General features: G+C 39.8%; 1 protein-coding gene across 2 annotated transcripts in view; it reads right to left on the bottom strand.

The window, feature by feature from the left end:
- The window catches only part of NKAIN3 (sodium/potassium transporting ATPase interacting 3), a 537384-nt gene that overhangs the window by 465086 nt on the left and 48247 nt on the right, over nt 1-24051 (bottom strand). The window lies entirely within an intron of this gene.

A 24051-nucleotide genomic window follows, 5' to 3' on the forward strand; every position in this document is an offset into this window, starting at 1 on the left:
AGGAGCCTGGCAGGGTACAGCCCATGAGGTCTCAAAGAGCCGGACACAACTGAGCACGCATGCAGCCTGAGCATTACTTTCTTAACCTCCCTGCTTGTCTCCAAATTCTTTCACCAGGAGGCAAGAGCCTTAAATTCACCAGAAACAGAGGGAAAATAGTTCAAAAGGAAAAAGGTCAGTATTCTCATGTCAAATTTCATTCCTCTTGAGGTCAATATTTACAAAGCAGTCAAACAGGACTTCTTAAAATATAAATTGGACCTTGCCTTTTCCTGCAGAAATATCTAAATAGCCTCCTATTGAGCTGAAAGGAAAGAAATTCCACACTCCCTACTGTGGCCATAGGACCTGTGATGGGTTCCTGTCCGCCTCCCACTCCATCTCACCTCTTAAATCTCCCAAGCCTAGCTCTCTAGGCATCACTCCCTCTGGAGTTTCAACTCCCCAAACACAAAAACCACATCCCGATGCTGAAGCCTCTACTTACTCTCTGGAATGTTCTTCCCACTGGTCTAATCACAGGCATATCTTCTCATCCTTTACTCTCTCAATTGCCATCTGCTCAGAAAGGTCCTTCCTGGAACTCTTTGTCAAGAGCTGATCCCAATATTCTCAATTTCAGCTCATGCTTGTTCCTTTCATAGCATCCATCCCAACTTATAACTGTTTGGGTCTGTTGACTTGTTTTCTTCTGTCCTTGAAGAATAGAAGTTCTGTGATGGCAGAGTTGTGTTGTTCTGTTTGCTGTTGCATTTCAAGCACTCAGTAAACCCTTGTTTTCCCCATATGTTTCCCATTTCAAATCTTCAGCATGAGTATATAATTTCTTCACAATTTAGAAAAAAAAGTTATAAAGTTTTCTTATCATAAAATGTAATGACTTCTACAAGGACACAATGGTATATTCACAACCTACCAAAGCTAGCAAGAATTTATGGCTCCTTCAAACTAACGTCACATTAGAATAGCTCAATTTTAACAGCCATCGTTGGCAGAGAACCAAATAACATATATCAAAAGATACTGGGTCAATGTTTTGTCAGAGAAGCCATTGGGCAAAGAATTGCTGTGAAATGTTCTTTCATATTCCCCTATTAAATCAATTCCCAGATCTGCAAAAAAAATAAGTTTTAACAGTAAGTGATTGTGCAACTTTGACCCACAAGACTGTCTTCCGCCTCTTCTAGACTGTTGCTTTTCACTTTATGAAATCAAACTGCAGTTGTGAAATTAATTCAGTGGATAATGGATTACTTGTGAAATTCATTCAGTGGACAGTGAATTAATTACATATCTGTTTCTAACTCTTATGTAAGTGCCTTGAGGGGAGGAAAAAGTCTTATTCATCTGTGAACTGAATTAAGGGCATGCACTGTGTTGGATTAAAGACAGCCACAGGAGAATGTAAATTGGTAGAGCCAGTATGGAAGTTCCTTAAAAAACTAAAAATAGAGCTACCATATGATCCAGCATTCCTGCTCCTGAGAATAAATCCAGAAAAGACAAAAACTCAAATTCTAAAAGATATATGCATTGTAGTATTCATAGCAGTTGTAATTTACAATAGTTAAGACAGACATTTTATATGTATATATCATGTATATAATGGAATTTTACATACATATAATGGAATGGTACTATTTTATATATATAATGGAATAGTACTATATATATAATGGAATACCACTCAGCCATAAAAAAGAATGAAACAATGTCATTTGGTAAAATATGGATAGACCTGGAGATTATCATACTAAGTAAAGTAAGCCAGGCAGAGAAAGATAAATATCATATCTTATTTCTTATATGTGAAATCTAAAAATTACACAAGTGAACATATTTATAAACCAGAAATAGACTCACAGATATAGAAAAGAAACATGGTTACCAATGGGAAAGGGGGAAGAGCAAGATAAATTAGGAGTTTGGGATTAACAGACACACACTACCATATATAAACTAGATAAACAACAAGGATTATTGGACAGCACTATATTCCATATCTTCTAATAACCTATACTGGAAAAGAATCTAAAAATTATATATATATATATGTAAAACAACATATTCAAAACACTTTGCTGTACACCTGAAACTAACACAATATTATACATAAACTATAATTTTTTTTTCTTTTTTTTAATTTTCTTTTTTTTAAATATAAATTTATTTATTTTAATTGGAGGCTAATTACTTTACAATACTGTATTGGTTTTGCCATACATCAACATGAATCCGCCATGGGTGTACATGTGTTCCCCATCCTGAACCCCTCTCCCACCTCCCTCCCCATACCATCCCTCTGGGTCATCCCAGTGCACCAGCCCCAAGCATTCTGTATCCTGCATCAAACCTGGACTGGTGATTCATTTCATATATGATATTATACATGTTTCAATGCCATTCTCCCAAATCATCCCACCCTCTCCCTTCCCCACAGAGTCCAAAAGAGTGTTCTATACATCTGTGTCTATTTTGCTGTCTCACATACAGGGTTATCGCTACCAACTTTCTAAATTCCATATATATGTGTTAGTATACTGTATTGGGGAGCAGAAGAACTATACAAAAAAGATCTTCACGACCAAGATAATCACGATGGTGTGATCACTGACCTAGAGCCAGACACCCTGGAATGTGAAGTCAAGTGGGCCTTAAGAAAGCATCACTACGAACAAAGCTAGTGGAGGTGATGGAATTCCAGTTGAGCTATTTCAAATCCTAAAAGATGATACTATGAAAGTGCTGCACTCAATAGGCCAGCAAATTTGGAAAACTCAGCAGTGGCCACAGGACTGGAAAAGGTCAGTTTTCATTCCAATCCCAAAGAAAGGCAATGCCAAAGAATGCTCAAACTATCACACAATTGCACTCATCTCACACGCTAGTAAGTAATGCTCAAAATTCTCCAAGCCAGGCTTCAGCAATACATGAACCGTGAACTTCCAGATGTTCAAGCTGGTTTTAGAAAAGGCAGAGGAACCAGAGATCAAATTGCCAACATCTGCTGGATCATGGAAAAGGCAAGAGAGTTCCAGAAAAACATCTATTTCTGCTTTATTGACTATGCCAAAGCCTTTGACTGTGTGCATCACAATAAACTGTGGACAATTCTGAAAGAAATGGGAATACCAGACCACCTAACCTGCCTCTTGAGAAACCTGTATGCAGGTCAGGAAGCAACAGTTAGAACTGGACATGGAACAACAGACTGGTTCCAAATAGGAAAAGGAGTACATCAAGGCTGTATACTGTCACCCTGCTTATTTAATTTCTATGCAGAGTACATCATGAGAAACACTGGGCTGGAAGAAGCACAAGCTGGAATCAAGATTTCCGGGAGAAATATCAATAACCTCAGATATGCAGATGACACCACCCTTATGGCAGAAAGTGAAGAGGAACTAAAAAGCCTCTTGATGAAAGTGAAAGTGGAGAGTGAAAAAGTTGGCTTAAAGCTCGACATTCAGAAAATGAAGATCATGGCATCTGGTCCCATCACTTCATGGGAAATAGATGGGGAAACAGTAGAAACAGTGTCAGACTTTATTTTTTTGGGCTCCAAAATCACTGCAGATGGTGACTGCAGCCATGAAATTAAAAGATGCTTACTCCTTGGAAGGAAAGTTATGACCAACCTAGATAGCATATTCAAAAGCAGAGACATTACTTTGCCAACAAAGGTCCGTCTAGTCAAGGCTATGGTTTCTCCTGTGGTCATGTATGGATGTGAGAGTTGGACTGTGAAGAAAGCTGAGCGCCGAAGAATTGATGCTTTTGAACTGTGATGTTGAAGAAGACTCCTGAGAGTCCCTTGGACTGCAAGGAGATCCAACCAGTCCATTCTGAAGAAGATCAGCCCTGGGATTTCTTTGGAAGAAATAACACTAAAGCTGAAACTCCAGTACTTTGGCCACCTCATGCGAAGAGTTGACTCATTGGAAAAGACTCTGATGCTGGGAGGGATTGGGGCAGGAGGGGAAGCGGACGAGAGAGGATGAGATGGCTGGATGGTATCACTGACTCAATGAACATGAGTCTCAGTGAACTCCAGGAGTCGGTGATGGACATGGAGGCCTGGCATGCTGCGATTCATGGGGTCGCAAAGAGTTGGACACAACTGAGTGACTGAACTGAACTGTACTGATACTGTATTGGTGTTTTTCTTTCTGGCTTACTTCACTCTGTATAATAGGCTCCTGTTTCATCCACCTCATTAGAACTGATTCAAATGTATTCTTTTTAATGGCTGGGTAATACTCCATTGTGTATATGACCACAGCTTCCTTATCCATTCATCTGCTGATAGACATCTAGGTTGCTTCTATATCCTGGCTATTATAAACAGTGTTGCGATGAACATTGGGGTACACATGTCTCTTTCAATTCTGGTTTCCTCGGTGTGTATGCCCAGTAGTGGGAATGCTGGGTCATAAGGCAGTTCTATTTCCAGTTTTTTAAGGAATCTCCACACTGTTCTCCATAGTGGCTGTACTAGTTTGCATTCCCACCAACAGTGTAAGAGGGTTCCCTTTTCTCCACACCCTCTCCAGCATTTATTGCTTGTAGACTTTTGGATCGCAGTCATTCCAACTGGCGTGAAATGGTACCTCATTGTCTGACACTCTTTCCATTAAGACTGTCCTTAAGGGTTGTGTCCCTTTCCCACCCCTGCAAGGGCAGGTCTATGCAATTGCAGTGACCAGTGAAAACGGCAGAAGTGATGACATACGTGGTGCTCATTTCCTGAACCTAAACCTCACAAGCCTAGCAGCCCCCCCTTCCTGTCTCTGGAAACACTCACTCTTGGTGCTGAGCTTCCCTGTGAGAAGTTGGACTACCTTGCTGGGGAAACCACAGAGAAAGGCCTTATAACTATCTAGAGGATGGGAGATGTCCTGCTGAGCCCTCCGTTTGAGCCATCTTCATGAAAATAAAGGGCACGTGTAGGAAGCCTTCTTGGGTATTACAGGTCAGGTGCTGCCAAACCATGGCCTACAGCACAGATGCATGATTTTGTAAATTAAATGTTAGAACACGACCACGGTCATTTATTTTCATAATATCTGGAGCTACTTTTACATTTCAGCAGCAGGGTTGAGAAACTGTAATATAAAATGTGCCCCACAAAGCCTAAAATATTTACTATCTGGCCCTTCACAAAAGAGATTGTTCACCCCTATTCCAGACCATGCCACACACCTCCAAATGACCCTAGATGACACCACACAGAGCAGAAAATCTCCCAGCCAAGCTCTGCCTATATTTCTAATCTCTGAAAACCATGCTGTTGTTGTGTTCATCACGCAGGTGTCAGACTCTTTGCGATCTCGTGAACTGTAGCCTGCCAGGTTTCTCTGTCCATGGAATTCTCCAGGCAAGAGTATTGGAGTGGGTAGCCATGTCCTTCTCCAGGGGATAAAATGGTTGTTGTTTTAAACCACTTGTTTTAGGGTGAATTTTTAATACAATAATTGAAAGTTGAAACATAATTCATAACCTGGAAATGTGACTTTATTGTATAAAACCTGTGACATGTTCAACAGCTTTGGAATCAGACAGCAGAAAGAAGCTAGAAGTGCTTCAAGGAGAATGTTAGTGGAAATAAAGACTTTGAAAGATGGTGTTTGTAAAAGCTGCAAGAGCCTTGAAAAGACTACTGGTGAAGCCTTGAGGGACAATGAAAATATGCTATCGGAGACTGGAGAACATGGGATACTTCTACGGTATTGGCAGAAAGGTTGGCGTTAGTGTCTGGTGTGATAATGAAGAAAATACAAAAGGAACTGGATGAATTTGTGAGCCTGGCAGAGAAGATTAACAGGCAGAACAGAGAAAGAGCCAGCTGGCTTCTAGCTACTGAGAGTAAAATAAGAGAAGATAGATGAACTAAAGGAGGAACTGTTGAGTTTGTGAGCAGGATTTACAGGAAATATAATGAAACCAAGGCTGCCTGGTTTTTGTCGCAGAGTCAGACACGACTGAGCAACTGAACTGAACTGAGGGCTGCCTGGATATGAAAATAAAACTGTTTCTCATACTAGTCTGGCCCAGCAGTAGACTTCACAAAGCCAGAAATGGCCTCAGAGCAAAGGTTAAATCCAGGCTACTGCCTGTAAAACTTGCCATGGGGTAAATAAGCTCATGGGTGTTTCTTTGTTCAGATTTCAAAAAATTTGAGGGCAAGCCCTAATAGGGCTTCTAATAACCTTAAGGGTTATCCATCTTAGCCCCTCTCTGCAAGGAAAGAAGGCCTCTATGAATCATAGGATGTGTTTAATAACTCTTTCAACTAGATAAAAGGGCTTCTTTGTTTCATAAATAATTTGTGGTCAGAAGTTGGACAACAGTCCTTCCATAGAAAGTGCCCCCATCTTCCCTTAAACCTGGGGATGCTCTGTAACTACACAGAGCAATAGAAAATGGTAGAAGCTATATTGTGCCAATTTGGGGGCTTGGCTCTCATGACACTAAAAGTTTCTTGTTCCTGTCTCTTGGGTCACCTACTTTTGTAGCCCCAAACTACCATGCAAGACCTCCAACTACCCTGCTCAAGAAAGCATGTGAAAAGGTCCTGAAACCAAGGCTTTCTCACTTGAATGAAGCCATCTTTGACCCTCCAGCAGAGCCACTCACTGGAGAACAGCATGGAGGCCACACAGAGAACTGCCCAGCCAAACTCTGTCCAAGTTTTGGCCCACAAAATCCTGATATATAATCAAATGGGTGTTGTTTTGGCCTTACCAGATTGCTTAGTGGTAAAGAATCTGCCTGCCAATGCAGGAGATGCAGGAGCTGCAGTTTTGATCCCTGGGTCAGGAAGATCCCCTGGAGTAGGAAATGGCAAACCCACTCCAGTATTCTTGCCTGGAGGATCCCATGGACAGAGGGCTGCACAGAGTTGGACACAACTGAGCACACACACGCATACACGTACAGCCTGTCATACACAAATTCCAAATATTTAGGCTAGTTCTCCATATTGTACCAATGCTTTATTATACTGGTTCTTGAAATCACAGGGCTGGGAGATTCCAGGCATCAGGTTCTCCCAGCCTTTCAAATCCACTGAATGGCTTATAGACCTCACACCTAAGGAAGGGCCAGCACCATAAAAAGGGATAAAAATCCAATGAGGCAAAGCCATTACTTGCCAGCAGTTTGGTGATGGATAACTGTAATTATTCTCTAAAATGAGATTTGAAAATTTTCTGTGGCTTTTAGTTACTCATTCTAAATACTTTCAAATAATGAGCCTTGAGCCTAAAGTCATAGGTAAAGCATTTAATGATGAACATTTGTATTTCTATCAAGACTTCAGAACGCCTATCGGTCTAAAAATAGGAGAAAATTTATGCTGCTTATTTTAACTGAATGATAATAGGTATAGCTAGGAAAAATGACATATCAAGTTAATGCTGAGTAAATCCTCTTCCAAAATGACTGTTCATACCTAACTTTAGGAAAAGATCAGATAAATGTGACTATTTCAGTAAGGATTTCAGTAAGGGCATCCACAGTATTTCTGAAATGACATTAAACCTCCCTTAAGTAGCCCCTGCTACACCTATGAAGAATATTGAATTACTGCCTTATTATCATTAAAAATTCATGTCATATTTCCAGATTGTATTCATTTGGCCAATGGGACATGCACTGCAATGAGTTAGTACCCGACTCACCTGAGCTATAAAAATAAATAATAACTACATGATAATCTTCTGATGTACAGCCTCGAATCATTTAATATCTAGGGTCATAAAAGGTGAAACGAACCACAGATTCAAAAATGCCAATGAGTACTTGAAGGAAATATCCTTTAGAGACAGGTAACTCTAGCTTTTTTAATACAATTAAAAAAATTAATTTCTTCAGGGAAAAGATAGTTAAATGACATATTTCTATACTAGTATAATGGGAGACCTGAAAATATTTTCAGGAGTATTAGTTTGTGCACCTTCAAAAATCATCTTGTAAATTGCACTAGAAAAACTTTTCATAAAGAAATGAATAAATGAAAATCTGAACAGAAACATAAAGTCCTGTCAAGTAGATGAAACAGAGGTTTGTGATTGCAGACCTCAGTTCACAGCACAGTTCATTTATAGCTTTAGACAGGTCCTCAAGTCACTGGCACCCTACTCCAGTACTCTTGCCTGGAAAATCCCATGGACGGAGGAACCTGATAGGCTGCAGTCCATGGGGTCGCTAGGAGTCGGACACGACTGAGCGACTTCACTTTCACTTTTCCCTTTCATGCACTGGAGAAGGAAATGGCAACCCACTCCAGTGTTCTTGCCTGGAGAATCCCAGGGACGGGGAGCCTGGTGGGCTGCCGTCTATGGGGTCGCACAGAGTCGGAGACGACTGAAGTGACTTAGCATATAGCATAGCAAGTCACAGAACCTTCTCAGCCTTCAGTCTCTCTTATACAGAATTAAAGGATCTTACTACCTATGTCACAGAATCATTATGATGAAAAATGAAAAACCTGTATGGAAATTTTCCATAAAAAAATTTTCCTTGAAAATCACAAACCACTATGCAGATTATATTATATTATATTACATTATATTATTCATCAGTCTAGTTGAGACAGTCATCCCAAATTACATTCAGGTATGTTCTTTAACTTGAGATTTTGAAATTTTGGTTTCAATTTAGCTTATGTTTAATGATTTCTGAGCCACTAGGAAAGTCTGGTGGTTCAGAAATGGACACAACTTAGGCGACTTAGCAAGCACAGTTCTGAGGATGAGTTTTGTTTGTACTTAAAATATCAACTCAGAAACCACCACGCCTGTCACTTAATAACAAAGGATATGGAGAAGAGAAATACTATGTCCTCCTAGAAGTCTAAAGCATATACTGTTCAAACATTCTTGCTGACCTTTCACAGAGTCTGTTAGGCAGAAACAAGGGGTTAAGAATGTAATGGACTGGGAAACACTTTATTTCTGAAGCATTTATGATTTCACACATTCCTTTTCCAAAGTCCTTTTAACAGCTCTGACATGAGGTTCCATTGAAGTTTCAGAAGGAATGTAGACAGGTTGAAAGGCACACAAGTAAAAAGGCTTCCTATTAGAATCAAAATGGAAACAAGTCCTTAATTGTTCCCTTCAAATTCATATCATGATCAGCCTGAGCATGTTTCTGCCCAGGTCATTCAGCTGGGGAATTCCCTGACTTCAAAGCTATCTCCTCTGAGAAGAGACATCAGCTGAATCCTATCTGAAGACAGAGTTAAAAACGAAAAAAAAAAAAGGATTTTTTTTTTAATAATTCTAAAAGAACTCTTCCAAAGCACTGTTTAATTGGTCTTTCACAAACAAAGACAAAGATACACAATAACCTACAGGTCCTGGAGCTATAAACTCCTTGTTAAAAGTCCGGTTGGGAGATATTTGCTTCTAATGCTCATTAACACACTTTATAGCTCATCCAGGATAAAAATCAAACTCCTTCCCAGAGCTGATAAGAAAGAATTATTCAAGCTTTCCCAGCTCTGAAAGCAGAACAAAGGCTTCCTACGCTCTGTGCTTTCTTCTTTGGATGGTTTTTTTCAGGAAAAGAAGTCGGATGTTTGAATGCAATGTTCCTTCTGCCATGTAGCCATCGCACAGGCATTTGTTGTCTATTTCACGTCAGGTTCCATGCTGATGCTACGAGGCACGTGAGCTATGGTTCCTGCCTTCAAGGAGTTCATTCACCTACCCGCAGGAGCGACTACCATGTGATTCACAAATTATAATATAGTGGGGTGAGACCTGGCAGAGATGGGAGTCAGAGATCCCAGGGCATCTGTCCAAGTAGAGGTGACACATAAGCTGGGTCTTGGACATGTAGGAATTAGCTGGAGCGGGGGTCAGTCAAGGGGAGAGCAGGTATGAAGGGGCACAAACCACCCCAGTACTTTAACAGGGCTATGCTGAGGGCTTGGAAGGTGGGGAGAAAGGGGGAAAAGAGGGAGCTAGGGGAGTGAGCAAGTGGATCTCTGGGATGTTAAGGTCTTCTTTTGCACAAGATACTTGGCACAATGAGGACTGCTTTCATGGCATGTGGTTATTTTTTCCCCAGAAGGCTGAGCAGACAGGAAAGCTCTGACATAATAATCACATCATCTCTTTACACACTGAAAGAAAGAAATATATTGCTACTCATCGATTCTCATGCTTTACTTGTAATAGGACTTGTCTTATTATGGGCATTTTGATACATTTAAGCTTATTAAAAGGTAAAGGAAAACAATGTCTGAAATAACAGGTTCATTAAGCAAGAAAATGAGAACCATAAACAAGGCAAAGGACATTAAACTATTTTGCTTTTCATTGAACTTGCGAATTCTGTAGAAGGCAATGCTGAGCTTAGTGAGAAGTAATTCAAAAAGTAAATTATTTTAGTAATGGACTGGTCGACTGACACTATTTCCTAGCTGTACTGCACTAAATGTCATTTAACTGTTCTAATGAATGTTTAGGCCACAGGTACAACTGACAAGCAGTTCTCTATGTGTATGTATGTGTGTGTGTGCTCAGTCACATCTCAGTCATGTCTCCTCTTTGTGATGCCATGGACTGTATGTAGCCTGCCAGGTTGCTCTGCCCATAGGATTCTCCAGGCAAGACTACTGGAGTAGAGTGCCATTCCCTTCTCTAGGGGATCTTCCTGACCCAGGGATCTAACCAGTGTGTATGTCCTCTGTCTCCTGAATTGGCAGGAGGGTTCTTTACCACTAGTGCCACCTGGGAAGCCCAAAGAGTTCTCTGTCTGTAAATAAAATAAGCCAGCATAATAGACGGATCAATGCACAATGCAACACTGTATTATGCTTGGTGATGTGCTAAAGTGAAAGTGAAAGTCACTCAGTCGTGTCTAACTCTTTGCCACCCCATGGATTATACAGTCCATGGAATTCTCCAGGCCAGAATATTGGAATGGATAATCTTTCCCTTCTCCAGGGGATCTTCCTAACCCAGGGATCGAACCCAGGTCTCCTGAATTGCAGGCAGATTCTTTACCAGCTAAGCCACAAGAGAAGCCCAAGAACACTGGAGTGGGCAGCCTATCCCTTCTCCAGTAGATCTTCCTGATCCAGGAATCAAACTGGGGTCTCCTACATAGCACGATTTTTACCAACTGAGCTATCAGGGAAGCCCAATGTGCTAAGGACTGAACCAAAAAGAAAAAAATTCATTATTAAGAGTATTGCTTCAAAATAACATTACTTTTTAAAAGCTCTATAAGGAAAACTACTACTGTTGAAAGAAATTAAAGAAGACATAAATAAATGGGAAGATGTCCCATGTTCATGATTAAAAGACTTAATATTGTTAAAATGTCCAAAGCATTCTACAGATTCAATGCAACCTCTATAAAAATCCCCATAACATTTTTTTCAGGAACAGAAAAATTTATACTAAAATTTATATGAAATTTGAAGTGACCTTGAAAAGCCAAAACAATCTTGAAAAAGAACAGAACTGGAAGACTCATATTTCATGATTTCAAATCTTACTGAAAAGCCACAGAAATCAAAATTAAGTTATACTGGATTAAAAACAGACATATAGACCAACAGAATAGACATTCCAGAAATAAACTCTCACATACCTGGTCAAATGATTTTCAATAAGGATGCCAAACTTGTTCAGTGGGGAAAATGATCAACAAATAGTGCTGGGAAAACTTAATACCCACCTGTAAAAGAATGAAATCGGGCCCTCATCTAAAACCACATACAAAAACTAACTCAAAAAGGATCAAAAACTTAATGCAAGAATTAAAACTACAATATGCTTGGAAGAAAACACAGGGTAAGAGATTTATGATATTGGATTTGGCAATGATTTCTTAGATATGAAGCAAAAGCACACGCAACTGAAGAAAAAATAAATTGAAAATGAAAATTTAAAACTTGTTTGCATCAAAGGACACTATCACTATCAACAAAATCAACCAAGTAAGAGATATCTCCACAGAACAGGAGATACTTGCAAATCATATATATGATGAAGGATTAAAATCTGATGTGTGTGTGTGTGTGTGTTTATTCTGGAGATGGAGTACAAAACTCAATAACAAAAATCAAACAACCAATTCAAAAATGAGCAAAGGATTAGATCAGACATCCATCCTAAAAAGATATACAAAGACCAACAAGAACATGAAAAGATGCTCAACATCATAATCACTGAATGTGCTCAGCTCAGTTATATCCAACTCTCAGGCCCCATGAACTGTAGCCCGCCAGGCTCCTCTGTCCATGGGATTTTCCAGGCAAAAATACTGGAGTACATTACCATTTCCTTTTCCAGGGGATCTTTTCAAGCCAGGAATCAAGCTCACATCTCCTGCATTGACAGATGGATTCTTTACCACTGAGCCACCAAGGAAGTCCCTTATCTTTTGCAAATATTTTCTCCCCATCTATGTTGTCGTCTGTTTTTAATAGCTTAACTAATTTTCTCATTTATCTTTACATGACCTTCAAAACTTAGAAGGTCCCTCATTTAGTATTCGGATAAGGCAATGGCAACCCACTCCAGTACTCTTGCCTGGAAAATCCCATGGACGGAGGAGCCTGGTGCTGCAGTACATAGGGTCGCGAAGAGTTGGACACGACTGAGCGACTTCACTTTCACTTTTCACTTTCATGCATTGGAGAAGGAAATGGCAACCCACTCCAGTGTTCTTGCCTGGAGAATCCCAGGGATTGGGGAGCCTGGTGGGCTGCCGTCTATGGGGTCACACAGAGTCAGACACGACTGAAGCGACTTAGCAGCAGCAGCATTTAGTATTTATTCAGCAAGTGTTTGAATATGCCCATTTAAAGTGTTTTCCATCGATAACATGGATTTACATGAAAACATTTGTTTTGTGAAGGTATATTTTCAAATATTCTACAGGAATCATTGAGAATAAATTGCTCATATATTTCCACTCACCCTCTAAAGACAAAATTTGAATGTATTTGTAACAGAAACTTGATAGAAAACAAATCAGTCCACTTTCAAAACTGCTGCTTGTTTCACAGAGTTACCTGCATTTAAGTAAGAAGACTGATTCTTTTTCTAACTGGACACCAGTCACTGGTACAAAAAGAGTTACACCATTACACAGCTGCACTCAACACACATGGCCACATAGCTGATTCCTGCCCACCCCAAATGAATCATGCATGCTTCTTCCAGATGCACTTAAATTTTGGATGTTAGAATCAGGTCATCCTTTCATTCCAACTGTCTAAGATAAACAATCTTTAAAAAATATTTCCCTTGCTAAATCAACCGCAGTGATGTAAGGATAGTTGGATAACTCCAATAAAGTGAAAGATCATGCATCTCAGCATTTGCAACAAATCCTGAAGAATCCCTGAGGCTACCCTAGAAATTGAGGTCAAGACGTTTAATAGCTAGGTCCTGTGCAGCAAGTCTTCTGAATGAGTGCAACAGAAATCTCTAAATACTACTACTCATGTCATTATGTTTACATTACAATTTGTTTGTAGCACTCTGAAAAACTGACATGTAAGAGCTTTCTATGAATTTCATTTTCAATAGTGTTTTCCTTTCAGCATCCTTTTTAAACAACTGCAACAGTCAAGCAGGGGCTGTTACTTAGATAACATGGGCTAAAACAGATTTTCTCTTCCTATCAGAAAAAAGAAGTATGTCCTATATGATGACTGTGTCTTAAAAATCTATTAAGTCTTCCTCTGTGATCTATTTACACCAGACACCAGGCTCTTCTGCCCCCAGCAAAGTCCTACAAGCTCAGCACAGGTAGAGAAAACAAGCAAGCTGGGCAAATCACCTCACCTGCAATTTACATGAGCTACAGCTCTCGAGAGTTAACTTCCTGAAATAAAGATCATTTTTCTTCACAAGAGAACTTTGGGTTCAGTGTTCATGACTACAGATCCTTGTCACATATGAGTTTGCTAACATTAATACAGTGTAAAACACATATTAAAAATATCTGCTGCATAACCTTTCCAAAGTCCCTTACTATCCCTTCTCCCTGGAAACCATAAGTATGTTTTCTAAGTCTGTGAATCTCTTTCTGTTCTGTAAGTAATTTCATTTGTATCATTTCTTTTTAGATTCCGCACATAAGGGATGTCTAAACGGATAACCAACAAAGACCTATGATATAGCACATGGAACTCTGCTCATGTGCCAGCCAGGATGGAAGGCGTGTTTGGGGGAGAATGAACACCTGTATATGTATGGCTGAGTCACTCTGCTGTTCACCTGAAACTACCACAATGTTGCTAATCAGATATTTTGTTGTTCAGTCACTCAGTCGTGTCCAACTCTTTGTGACCCCATCGAAGGCAGCGCTCCAAGCTTCCCTGTCCTTCACCATCTCCTGGAACTTGCTCAGACTCACGCAGTCCAACCATCTCGTCCTCTCCTCCTGCCTTCAATCTTGCCCAGCATTAGAGTTTTTTCTGAGTCAGCTGTTTGCATCAGGTGGCCAAAGTATTGGAGCTTCAGTTTCAGCATCAGTCCTTCTAATGAATATTCAGGGTTGATTTCCTTTAGTATGGATTGGTTTGACCTCCTTGTTATCCAAGGGACTCGCAAGAGTCTTCTCCAACACCACAGTTCAAAAGCATCAATTCTTTGGCGTTCAGCCTTCTTTATGGTCCAACTCTTACATCCATACATGACTACTGGAAAAACCGTAACTCTGACTAGTTGGACCTTTGTTGGCCAAGTAATGTCTCGCTTTTTAATATGCTCTCTAGATTTGTCATAGCTTTTTTCCCAAGGAGCAGCGTCTTTTAATTTTGTGGCTGCAGTCACCATCTGCAGTGAGCAGTGATTTTGGAGCCCAGGAAAATAAAATCTGTCATAGTTTCCATTGTTTCCCCATTTACTTGCTATGAAGTGATGGGACCAGATACCATGATCTTTGTTTTTGAATGTTGACTTTTAAGCCAGCTTTTTCACTCTCCTCTTTCAATTTCATCAAGAGACTCTTTGGTTCCTCTTCACTTTCTGCCATAAGGATGGTGTCATCTGCATATCTGAGGTTATTGATATTTCTCCCTGCAATCCTGATTCCAGCTTGTGCTTCACCCATCCCGGCATTTCCCATGATGTACTCTGCATATAAGTTAAATAAGCAGAGTGACAATATACAGCCTTGAAGTACTCCTTTCCTGATTTGGAACCAGTCTGTTCCATGTCCTATTCTAACTGTTGCTTCTTGACCTGCATACAGATTTCTCAGGAGGCAGGTAAGATGGTCTGGTATTCCCATCTCTTTAAGAATTTTCCACAATTTGTTGTGATTCACACAGTCAAAGGCTTCAGCGTAGTCAATAAAGCAGAAGTAGATGTCTTTCTGGAATTCTCTTGCTTTTTCTATGATCCAACAGATGTTGACAATTTGTTGTCTGGTTCCTCTGCCTTTTCTAAATCCAGTTGGAACATTTGGAAGTTCTCTGTTCAGGTACTGTTGAAGCCTAGCTTGTATTAGGGTATAGTCAGCTATGCCCCAATACAAAATGGTTTTGGTGTTAAAAAAATTTAAATTAAAAAAGTTTTTTTAAATCTGCTGCAAAGGAAGCAATGTTTTGCTTATTGGCAGATATGTTATTTGGCAAGACATAACCATCACAGGGGACCTCGAATGGACAGGATTCTTTATAACTAAAAACTGCCTATCAAAGAAAGTTCCAAATTCCAATGTAACAAGTTGGGGGCTAGAGGTGGGGGCTTTCGGTTAGATCTTCCTTCTGCCAAGGAGGAAGAAGCATGTGGTACAGGCTAGCACCGCAGTTAGAGCCAGGTCATGATCACTGAACGGAGAATTCCTTTCACAAGAAAGCAGTGGCTTCCTGTCAATAGAATTAAGTCTGTCTCCAGGGGCCCATTAATTTAAAGTCAAGGGCAGGAGTTTGGCTTCTTCACAAGTCTTGAGGTTTTCAGTATAGCAAGAAGGAGGCCTTTTCACTTATTCAGTGCAATGGGAACAATAGGACCCAACTGAAGGCCTGGAAAATGGCAACCCAGACTGCCCCATAAACAAGACTGTGACTCTGGATTAGGTTAGCAGAATAATTTAATACAGCAGGAGCATTTTGGGGGTGCTATTAAATACTGAAACATCTAAAATTTGCCTAGTAATTGAGAAATTTAAAAAAATGAGTCCAATTTTGCCTTAGATACTTGATTTAGTATTGCATTACATGCAGAATATTTTAAGTCTTCCCTTCATTCGTGGCTTTATTCTGAATGCCTGTATAGGAACCTGAGAGAGAGTTTTTCAGAAGGTGGATGTACTCACTAAAGGATACTTAAAGTCATTCTTACACCAAGAGACAATGAGCAGAAGCAATTTTGATTAAAAAAAAAAAAGGCATGCATACATTTTATTGCAGGTCTTTTTTAATAGGAAGCACTGTTGTGTCTCTCCTCCAGGCCACAGAGAGGGTTTAATCTTGTTGGCGGCAACCTTCTAGGGCTTTGTTCACAGTATCCCCAACAAATGTTTTGCAAATAAATAAGTGAACAAAAGAGTATGGAGGTTTGGAACCATTAGTAGCATGGTATTTGGTCTGCATGTGAGCTTGCAGCAGTGTAAACAGCTGTGCTAACGTCTACATCCTTCCAGATGTGTTAGGTGCTAGAATTCTCATAGCACGGTCTGAAAGGACAGACTTTCATGCTGCATGGAACCTGAGTGAAACAGGTAAATATTCCCCCAAATAGAAAAACCTTTTCAAGCATTCAGCCCATTGTGTCTATCATTCCTGTCAGTAACATCTACTCTCTGCCCTTGAGCTCCTTATAATTAATACCAGCTTTTTCAAAACTGCTGACATTTTATGCCCTGAGCACTTGTGCTTCCAAAGAAACATTCTGACTTACATCACAGGGAGGTTAGATGCTGGTTATGTATCAACACCTGCACTATCATTTTCCTCCTGCTTCCAGAAAAAAAGGGAAGGAAAATCTAAATATTAAAGGAAATTCTGCAAAAAAAAAAAGTCTTGTTATTTCAAAGACACAACTTCATTATTTAAATGCTTGGAGCCATGAACTAACTTCATTCAGCCTTCAGTGATTTCCTGAAGGGGTATGTGTGTGTGTGTATGGGTGCATTCAGTCGTGTTCCACTCTTTGCTGTCCCATGGACTGTAGCCTGGCAGAATCCTCTGTCCATGGAATTTCTCAGGCAAGAATACTGGAGCTGGTTGCAATTACCATCTTCAGGTGATCTTCCCAACCCAGGAGTCGAACCCACATCTCCTGCGTCTCCTGCATTGGCAGGCGGATTCTTTACCACTACCACCACCTGGGAAGCCCTTCCTGAAGGACAGTCTCCATTACCTGTTCAATCAATAACAAGGAAAACTTGAGAGAGCTTACCCACATGAGTGTTTTGCAACAATATCATGGATTAAAGCTCCACATCCATAATTAGTTTGGCATAGAGATGGAGAAAAAGTTAAGCAGTTCTCATGTCTTTGCTGGAAATAGTTGGTCATAGGAAGATGGGCAGTAGGAGCTAATTTAAACAAAATAGGTTCCCAGGTCAGTACATTACTCACCAGAGATCTACTTTCATATACTCCTCATTAAATGACTAGCAACCATTCTCTCCTCCTAATAACTGGAGGCAGAAAAATACATGACAATTAGTTTGGAAGAAGATTCAAATATTCGACTTCAACTCCTCATGCTTCTTCAGTAGTTTCTTAGAGATCATCATTCTTGCAATAATAAACCCAGAACACTTCTCATCTCCCATTTTTTCAAGTGTATTTCTAAAAGTAATATGGGGAAGAGGGTGGGGTGGGTGGGATCCTTGTGAGGGATCCCTCCTCTTTCTTCCCCAGAGTTGATCCTATCTAGCTGGATGATAAAGAAGACCCCAGCAGGATGGCTCATTAATCTGAAGACACTCAGAATTGATAGCAATCATCAAAGTTTTTGTTTATATAACCCTAATTTTTTTCCTTCAACCCCTCACATATCTCTATGTATCTGACATTAAAAAAAATGGAGTAGTTGCAAAAGATGCTAATTTTCACTGTATTATAATTACATTTAAAAATAAAACTGCCACATTACTCTTTAAAATATATCCATCTAATATAAATCCAGTAGTGAATCCATCAGCAGCTACTAAAACAGACATGAACTATCATGACTTCAAAAGTCAGAAATTGTGTGTAGTTTCTCTCTTTGAACTTACATTGACATTTCACATCCCCCAGAGAATTTCATTCTCATGTATAGGTACTTTTTTCTTAACACTTCCACACTACTTTACTTATTTGCAAAAATCTGTCTAAAATTTAGACTTTTACTTTCTGTCACTATCTGTCATTCTTTCTGCCAATACTCACATCAGTATTTTGAATGCTCCTTTCTTTGGTCCTCCAAAGAAGCACCAGAGAATGGTCCTTTGTGGTAAAAGTCACATAATATAAGACATGCTACTTTACCATATTCAGCTGTACAGTTCAGTGGCACTAAGTACATTCACACTGCTGTGTAACTCTCGCCATCATCCATCTCCCGAATTTTTCACCTTCCTAAACTGAAACTCTGTCCCTGTTTAACATTAATTCTCCAATCCCCCTCCTAAAACCCCTGGCCCCTGGCCCCTGGCATCCACCAACATACTTTCTGACTCTATGAATTTGACTATTCTAGATAGCTCGCATAAGTGGAATCAAACAGTATCTGTCTGAACCTAATGTATATTGGAAGGCGTTTTAAGGTTAACTTAATATGTCCTACAAACAGATTGCACTGTCTTTTTTCTTCCCCTGTGCTAATCTTACACACAGTAATGTCTATATGTCAATGCAAACTTCCAATCCATCCCACCTCCCTTCTGCCTCCTTGGTGTTTATATGTTTGTGCTCTACCTCTGTCTGTGTCTCTATTTCTGCTTTGCAAATTGGTTCATCTGTATTACTTTTCTAGGTTTCACATATATGTATTAATATATAGGTATTTTTCTCTCTTGACTTCACTCTTCACTATTTTTTCTTTCTTTTTTTTTTTTTACTTCTTGGAACCACACATGATGGTGAACTTAGAGATGGGTAAAAGGTCAGTCTGTATTTTGCAGAGTGGGAGGATGGAATTTGAGAACAAGGATGTGGGGAAAGGACCCCATTCCAAACACAGGTGTATTTCAGGCAGATCAATTTTATGGAAGACTGAATGGAAGTTGAGGATCTGGAAGCTGATCCTCCTGAAAGGCTTCACATGCAGGGCTCCCTTCTTGGCCTCCCACTCAAATGTGGTCTCAGGGACTGAAATGATCAAGAAATTGGGAGTCACACCCAGGTGGTGCTAGTAGTAAAGAACCCGCCTGGCAATGCAGGAGACGCAAGAGACACAGGTTCCATCTCTGGGTCGGGAAGATCCCTGAAGGAGGAAATGGCAACCCCCTGCAGTATTCTTGCCTAGAGAATCCCATGGACAGAGGAGCCTGGCGGGCTACAGTCCATGGGGTCGCAAAGAGTCGGACACGACTGAGCAAATGAGCACACACACAGACACGAGATGAAAGCACAGGTCCGCCATGGGCTATCAGAATGAACTAAATCAAACTGATTAAACCTCTGGGACCTAGTTTCCTCAACTTATAGAGGAAGCTAATAATACCTGACTTTTGTGAGGATTAGAGGCAATATCTTTTTGAAGTACAGAGCACACTGCACAAAATACAACTGTTTGCTTTGCCCTGTCTGCCATCCCCCATCGGTTATCCAGCAACCCCCTCTGCTCATCTCCCATCTCCTTCCCCAAATATACATATCTAAGTCAGTTCTGCCTTAAAGTTAGGATATAAAATGGCAGGAAACAAACACTGCATTTTCTACCTGTTTACATGTTCTGTTCTGTTCTTGTTTGATTTGGTTAAGCTTTTAAAATCAGTCATCAAAACATACATCTAAGCAGTAATTCTTCAAGGGCTGAGATCACAGGTATAGCCCAGTGGTGAGATGAATTCAAGGCAAGAAAGAGGCTCTCCGTTGCCCAGAAATTGTACTCTATTGGTTGTTCCTGATTCAGTCTGGGTGCTGGGAGACTTTGATTATGACCTGGATTGATCATTGAAGCCCTCAGGGCCTGGAGAGGGACAGTCCTAATATTCACAGTGTTCCTAGGGTACTACCATTGCCCACACCAGCCCCCAGCTTCTTGACAGGGTCTGGAGCAGAGGGGTCACATTTCTGGTTAATGATGGGGCTCATACAAGTCCGTGTGGGTCTGATTACACAACTCCTAAGAACAGGCAAATAGAACCAGTCTCTCTGCTCACCCAGTGTTTGATCAGATACTCAAAGTAACGGCAATATCCATGTCTACTTTATTTGACCCTCAGCATCTTAGACTCTGATGCTGGAAAAGATTGAAGGCAAAAGGAGAAGAGGGCTGCAGAGGATGAGATGGTTAGACATGAACTTGGGCAAACTCTGGGAGCTAGTAAAGGACAGAGAATGCTGGATGCTGCAGTCCACGGGAGTCACACAGAGTCGAACAAGACATAGTGACTGAAAACAACAACAATCTTAGACTAAGCAGCTTACAAACCAACAAATAAAAAATAATAATAATAAAAATAAGAACCAAGCTCTAAGCACTCTAGCACCCACTATAGAGTAGAAATATCTATGGAACGGAAATACTTTCTAAATGCTTTCCAAACACACTAAACCTCATATAAAATTGCTCTTTTCCATAATTTTAGAATTAATACCTACAATTTGCTTTGTGATGTTTTAAGAACAGGTGTCTTCTCTGTCCTTTAGCCTAACAAAAATGGCTTCCTAACCAAATGGCTTTGAAAAGGTCATATGGAATTTAAATACTTATCAGAAATGGCCAATATTTTGCTTTTAGTCATATGGAATTGAATCCAACCCCATCTACTTTCTTCTTTAAGTACATTTTTCTGTTAACTGAACATTCACTTAAAGTTTTCCACCCCTCTTAACATTTAATTGTCTCTCACACAAACGCATTTTATAAGACAGTATAAAGACGGTCATCTGAAAAAAAAAAAAGTGTAGCCTGTTTTATTTTAAGAACACAACAAACAAGTTATGCTGCTAGGTCACCAGGTTGACACCAAGTTGACACTAGGTTGAATCTGTATGAACAATCACTTTCTATTTTATAAAATATCAGCTTTAGAATTTTTCTTATGGCAATGTTTGTAGAAATAACTTATAATTGAGGTGTAATATGCAAGACATATATTTCCAAGCAGAATTGTGGGGTTTATACAAGGTTCGGGGATATTCCATTCTGTCTCTTTCAGAGTTCATCGCTTAGGCATTGCTTGGAATTTTTAGAGATCTACTAATATGCAAATATTGTTCATTATGAATAACTGAAGCTGCATCAAAGAATGAAGAGTATCTCTTGAACTTCCTGCTAAATTATGAGGCAGAACATGCTTCTATTTCAGACAATACAAAGAATCTGAATGATACTTATCTACATTTAACCAGAAGTCATACAAACACACAACTTGAAGGATATAAAGTCCCATGCTTGGAGTCTCTGGAGGTAACAGATTCAAGGATTTGGGAGATAATAGGTCTAGGATTAGCATTCATATGACAAACAAGTTTAGTACTTTTCTTTTGAAATATCACTTAGACCCTGTTAACTGCCATCTTTATAAAGTGTGCCCTGACCCCAGTAAGCGATGGTTTTATCTTCTGCCATGGATTAGAATTTAATATATTTGCACCTCAGTTTTTCAAACCCTTCTGAATGTGACTTGTATCTACATTATCAAAACAGGAGCATTTACACAGAGCAGTTTACCTTCTCAATAAACAGAAGATGCTTTTTACAAGCATATATACTTTATAGAAACTGAAATAAAATTTTTTCAGCAAGTCTTTTTTCAGTGTCATCCTTATAACCTTCTGAATCATGATTAAACAGATTTGTTTCAATTTGGACATATAACAGATGTGCAAATACTATTATTTTTAAAATTCAAACTCCAAATTTAAATGGACACCATTTTTATAAGACAAAGCCACTTTTGGTATATGGATTGAGCACAGTTCCATAATGGTGGATACTTTGATTTTTAAAATGATACAGTTTTTTCTTTAGCTAAAACATCAAAATATTTTCAAACACATCTGAGTCATAGTAACTTTTGAGATAACCTGGAGCAAATAATAAAGGCTTTTAAATTTCAATATATAGTTGTTTATATGATTGATTCACTTTTCCCAAGAATGATGCAAAATAATGTCTATTTTATTATGAAAGTAAACAAATACCTCCTGCCATTTGTTAATGGACTATCCAGCAACACACTCCAGTATTCTTTTCTGGAGAATCCCATGAACAGAGGAGCCTGGCGGGCTACAGTCTATGTGGTCACACAGAGTCAGACACGACACTTAATAGGCACACACATACACAGGTAGACCTCCAGCTGTGAAACGCAAGGCTTTTCAGCAGATCTGCGCGTTCTGTTTCTAAATCTTCTCATGCGCTTGCTTATTTCCCTATCTCGGCTGATGAGACCTATCTTTTTATAGTAGCTGACTTACCACCTAGACTCAAGCTCTTTGAATTACAAGATCCCTGCTTCTCATTTGTTGCCTATAGTCAACTGATTGCCAAGCCCTATTGATTTTATTTCCACCATGAACCATGAGGATGACCTTTCAAGTAGAGTACAATTATTCTAGTTGACCATTCTCATATCTCTCCCAAAGATGCTGCCATGTACCCATAAATGTCCATATCCAGATGTGCACCTGGCAGAATAATCTTCCTAAAATACAGTTCTTGATCATGGCCTTTTCTGACAAACCATCAAACTCTTCACGTTGGCATATGAATTTAACTTTTAATTCCTTAAGTCAAAATTAAGGCTTTCCATAGCCCCAGACTCAGCTGTCTTAACAACCATGCTTACCTTGTGTCCCAGCTGAAAGGAAATATTAATACAAATTATTCCTTACAAATACCAAGTTTGAAGTTGCCATATTGTCCTCAGACATGAAGACTGAGGAAACCTGGGTGGCTGAGGGGTCTGTCAGGTGAACCAGCCTTTGAAGTACAATTGAATAGACCACTTGGAGCTATCACCAGGAAAAAATAAATCAAAAAGGTATGTGCATGCATGCTCAGTCACTAACTCATATCCGACTCTTGCAACCTTATGGACTGAAGCCTGCCAGGCTCCTCTGTCCATGGGATTTTCAAAGCAAGAATACTGGAGTGGGTGGCCATTTCCTCCTCCCGGGCATCTTCCCAACCCAGAGATCAAACTTACATCTCTTGCATCTCCTGAATTGGCAAGCAGATTCCTTACCACTAAGCCATCTGGGAAGCCCATCAAAAAAGTATACTTCTCTTTAAATAATTTTTAGAGCAACTAGCTGCTCCCTCAGCTATCTGAGAATACAACCTTTGGCTCTGGTGTCAACATAATTATCCAGCCAAATCTGCCCTATCTGCTCATCTAAGACCACAGCTTTCAACTCAATACTATGTTCTCCTGACCTGTTAAACTTATTTCTAAGCCTGAGCACCACCATCAGTTCTGACTAGCTCTATTTGCCTCATTCTATCTCCCCATGACCCTGCCTTAACCCCAGTGCCCTGATGCACCTCTCCACCCAATTTAAATTCAGCCAACACAGTCCTACTATACAACCCAACCCAACCCAGAACATTCTAGCTAGAAGTGTTCTCTCTCTTTGCCTCTAAGAACACTTTGTACAATTCACATAAGATTTCCCACATTCTGCCTAGAGTTGCTTTTTCTTCTTTTCTCTACGTGTTTAATAACACGACAACTTGAGGCCAAGCTTATGCTTTTGGCATCTTCCACAAAACCCAAAACAGTGCTTGCACACAAAAGAACCCTAATGCATACTTGTGAAGTTCAATAGAATTTAATCACAAATGAAAAATATATTTAACCCTTTACTGCATATTTAATTATGTACCTCTTTTTCCTACCAGATTGTTAGGATTTTTTCCTGCTAGTATTTATAGTGTCAGGTACATGAGAGCG

Source organism: Bubalus bubalis, chromosome 15 (genome assembly GCF_019923935.1).
Source record: "Bubalus bubalis isolate 160015118507 breed Murrah chromosome 15, NDDB_SH_1, whole genome shotgun sequence".
In the NCBI taxonomy this organism is placed as follows: Eukaryota; Metazoa; Chordata; class Mammalia; order Artiodactyla; family Bovidae; genus Bubalus; species Bubalus bubalis.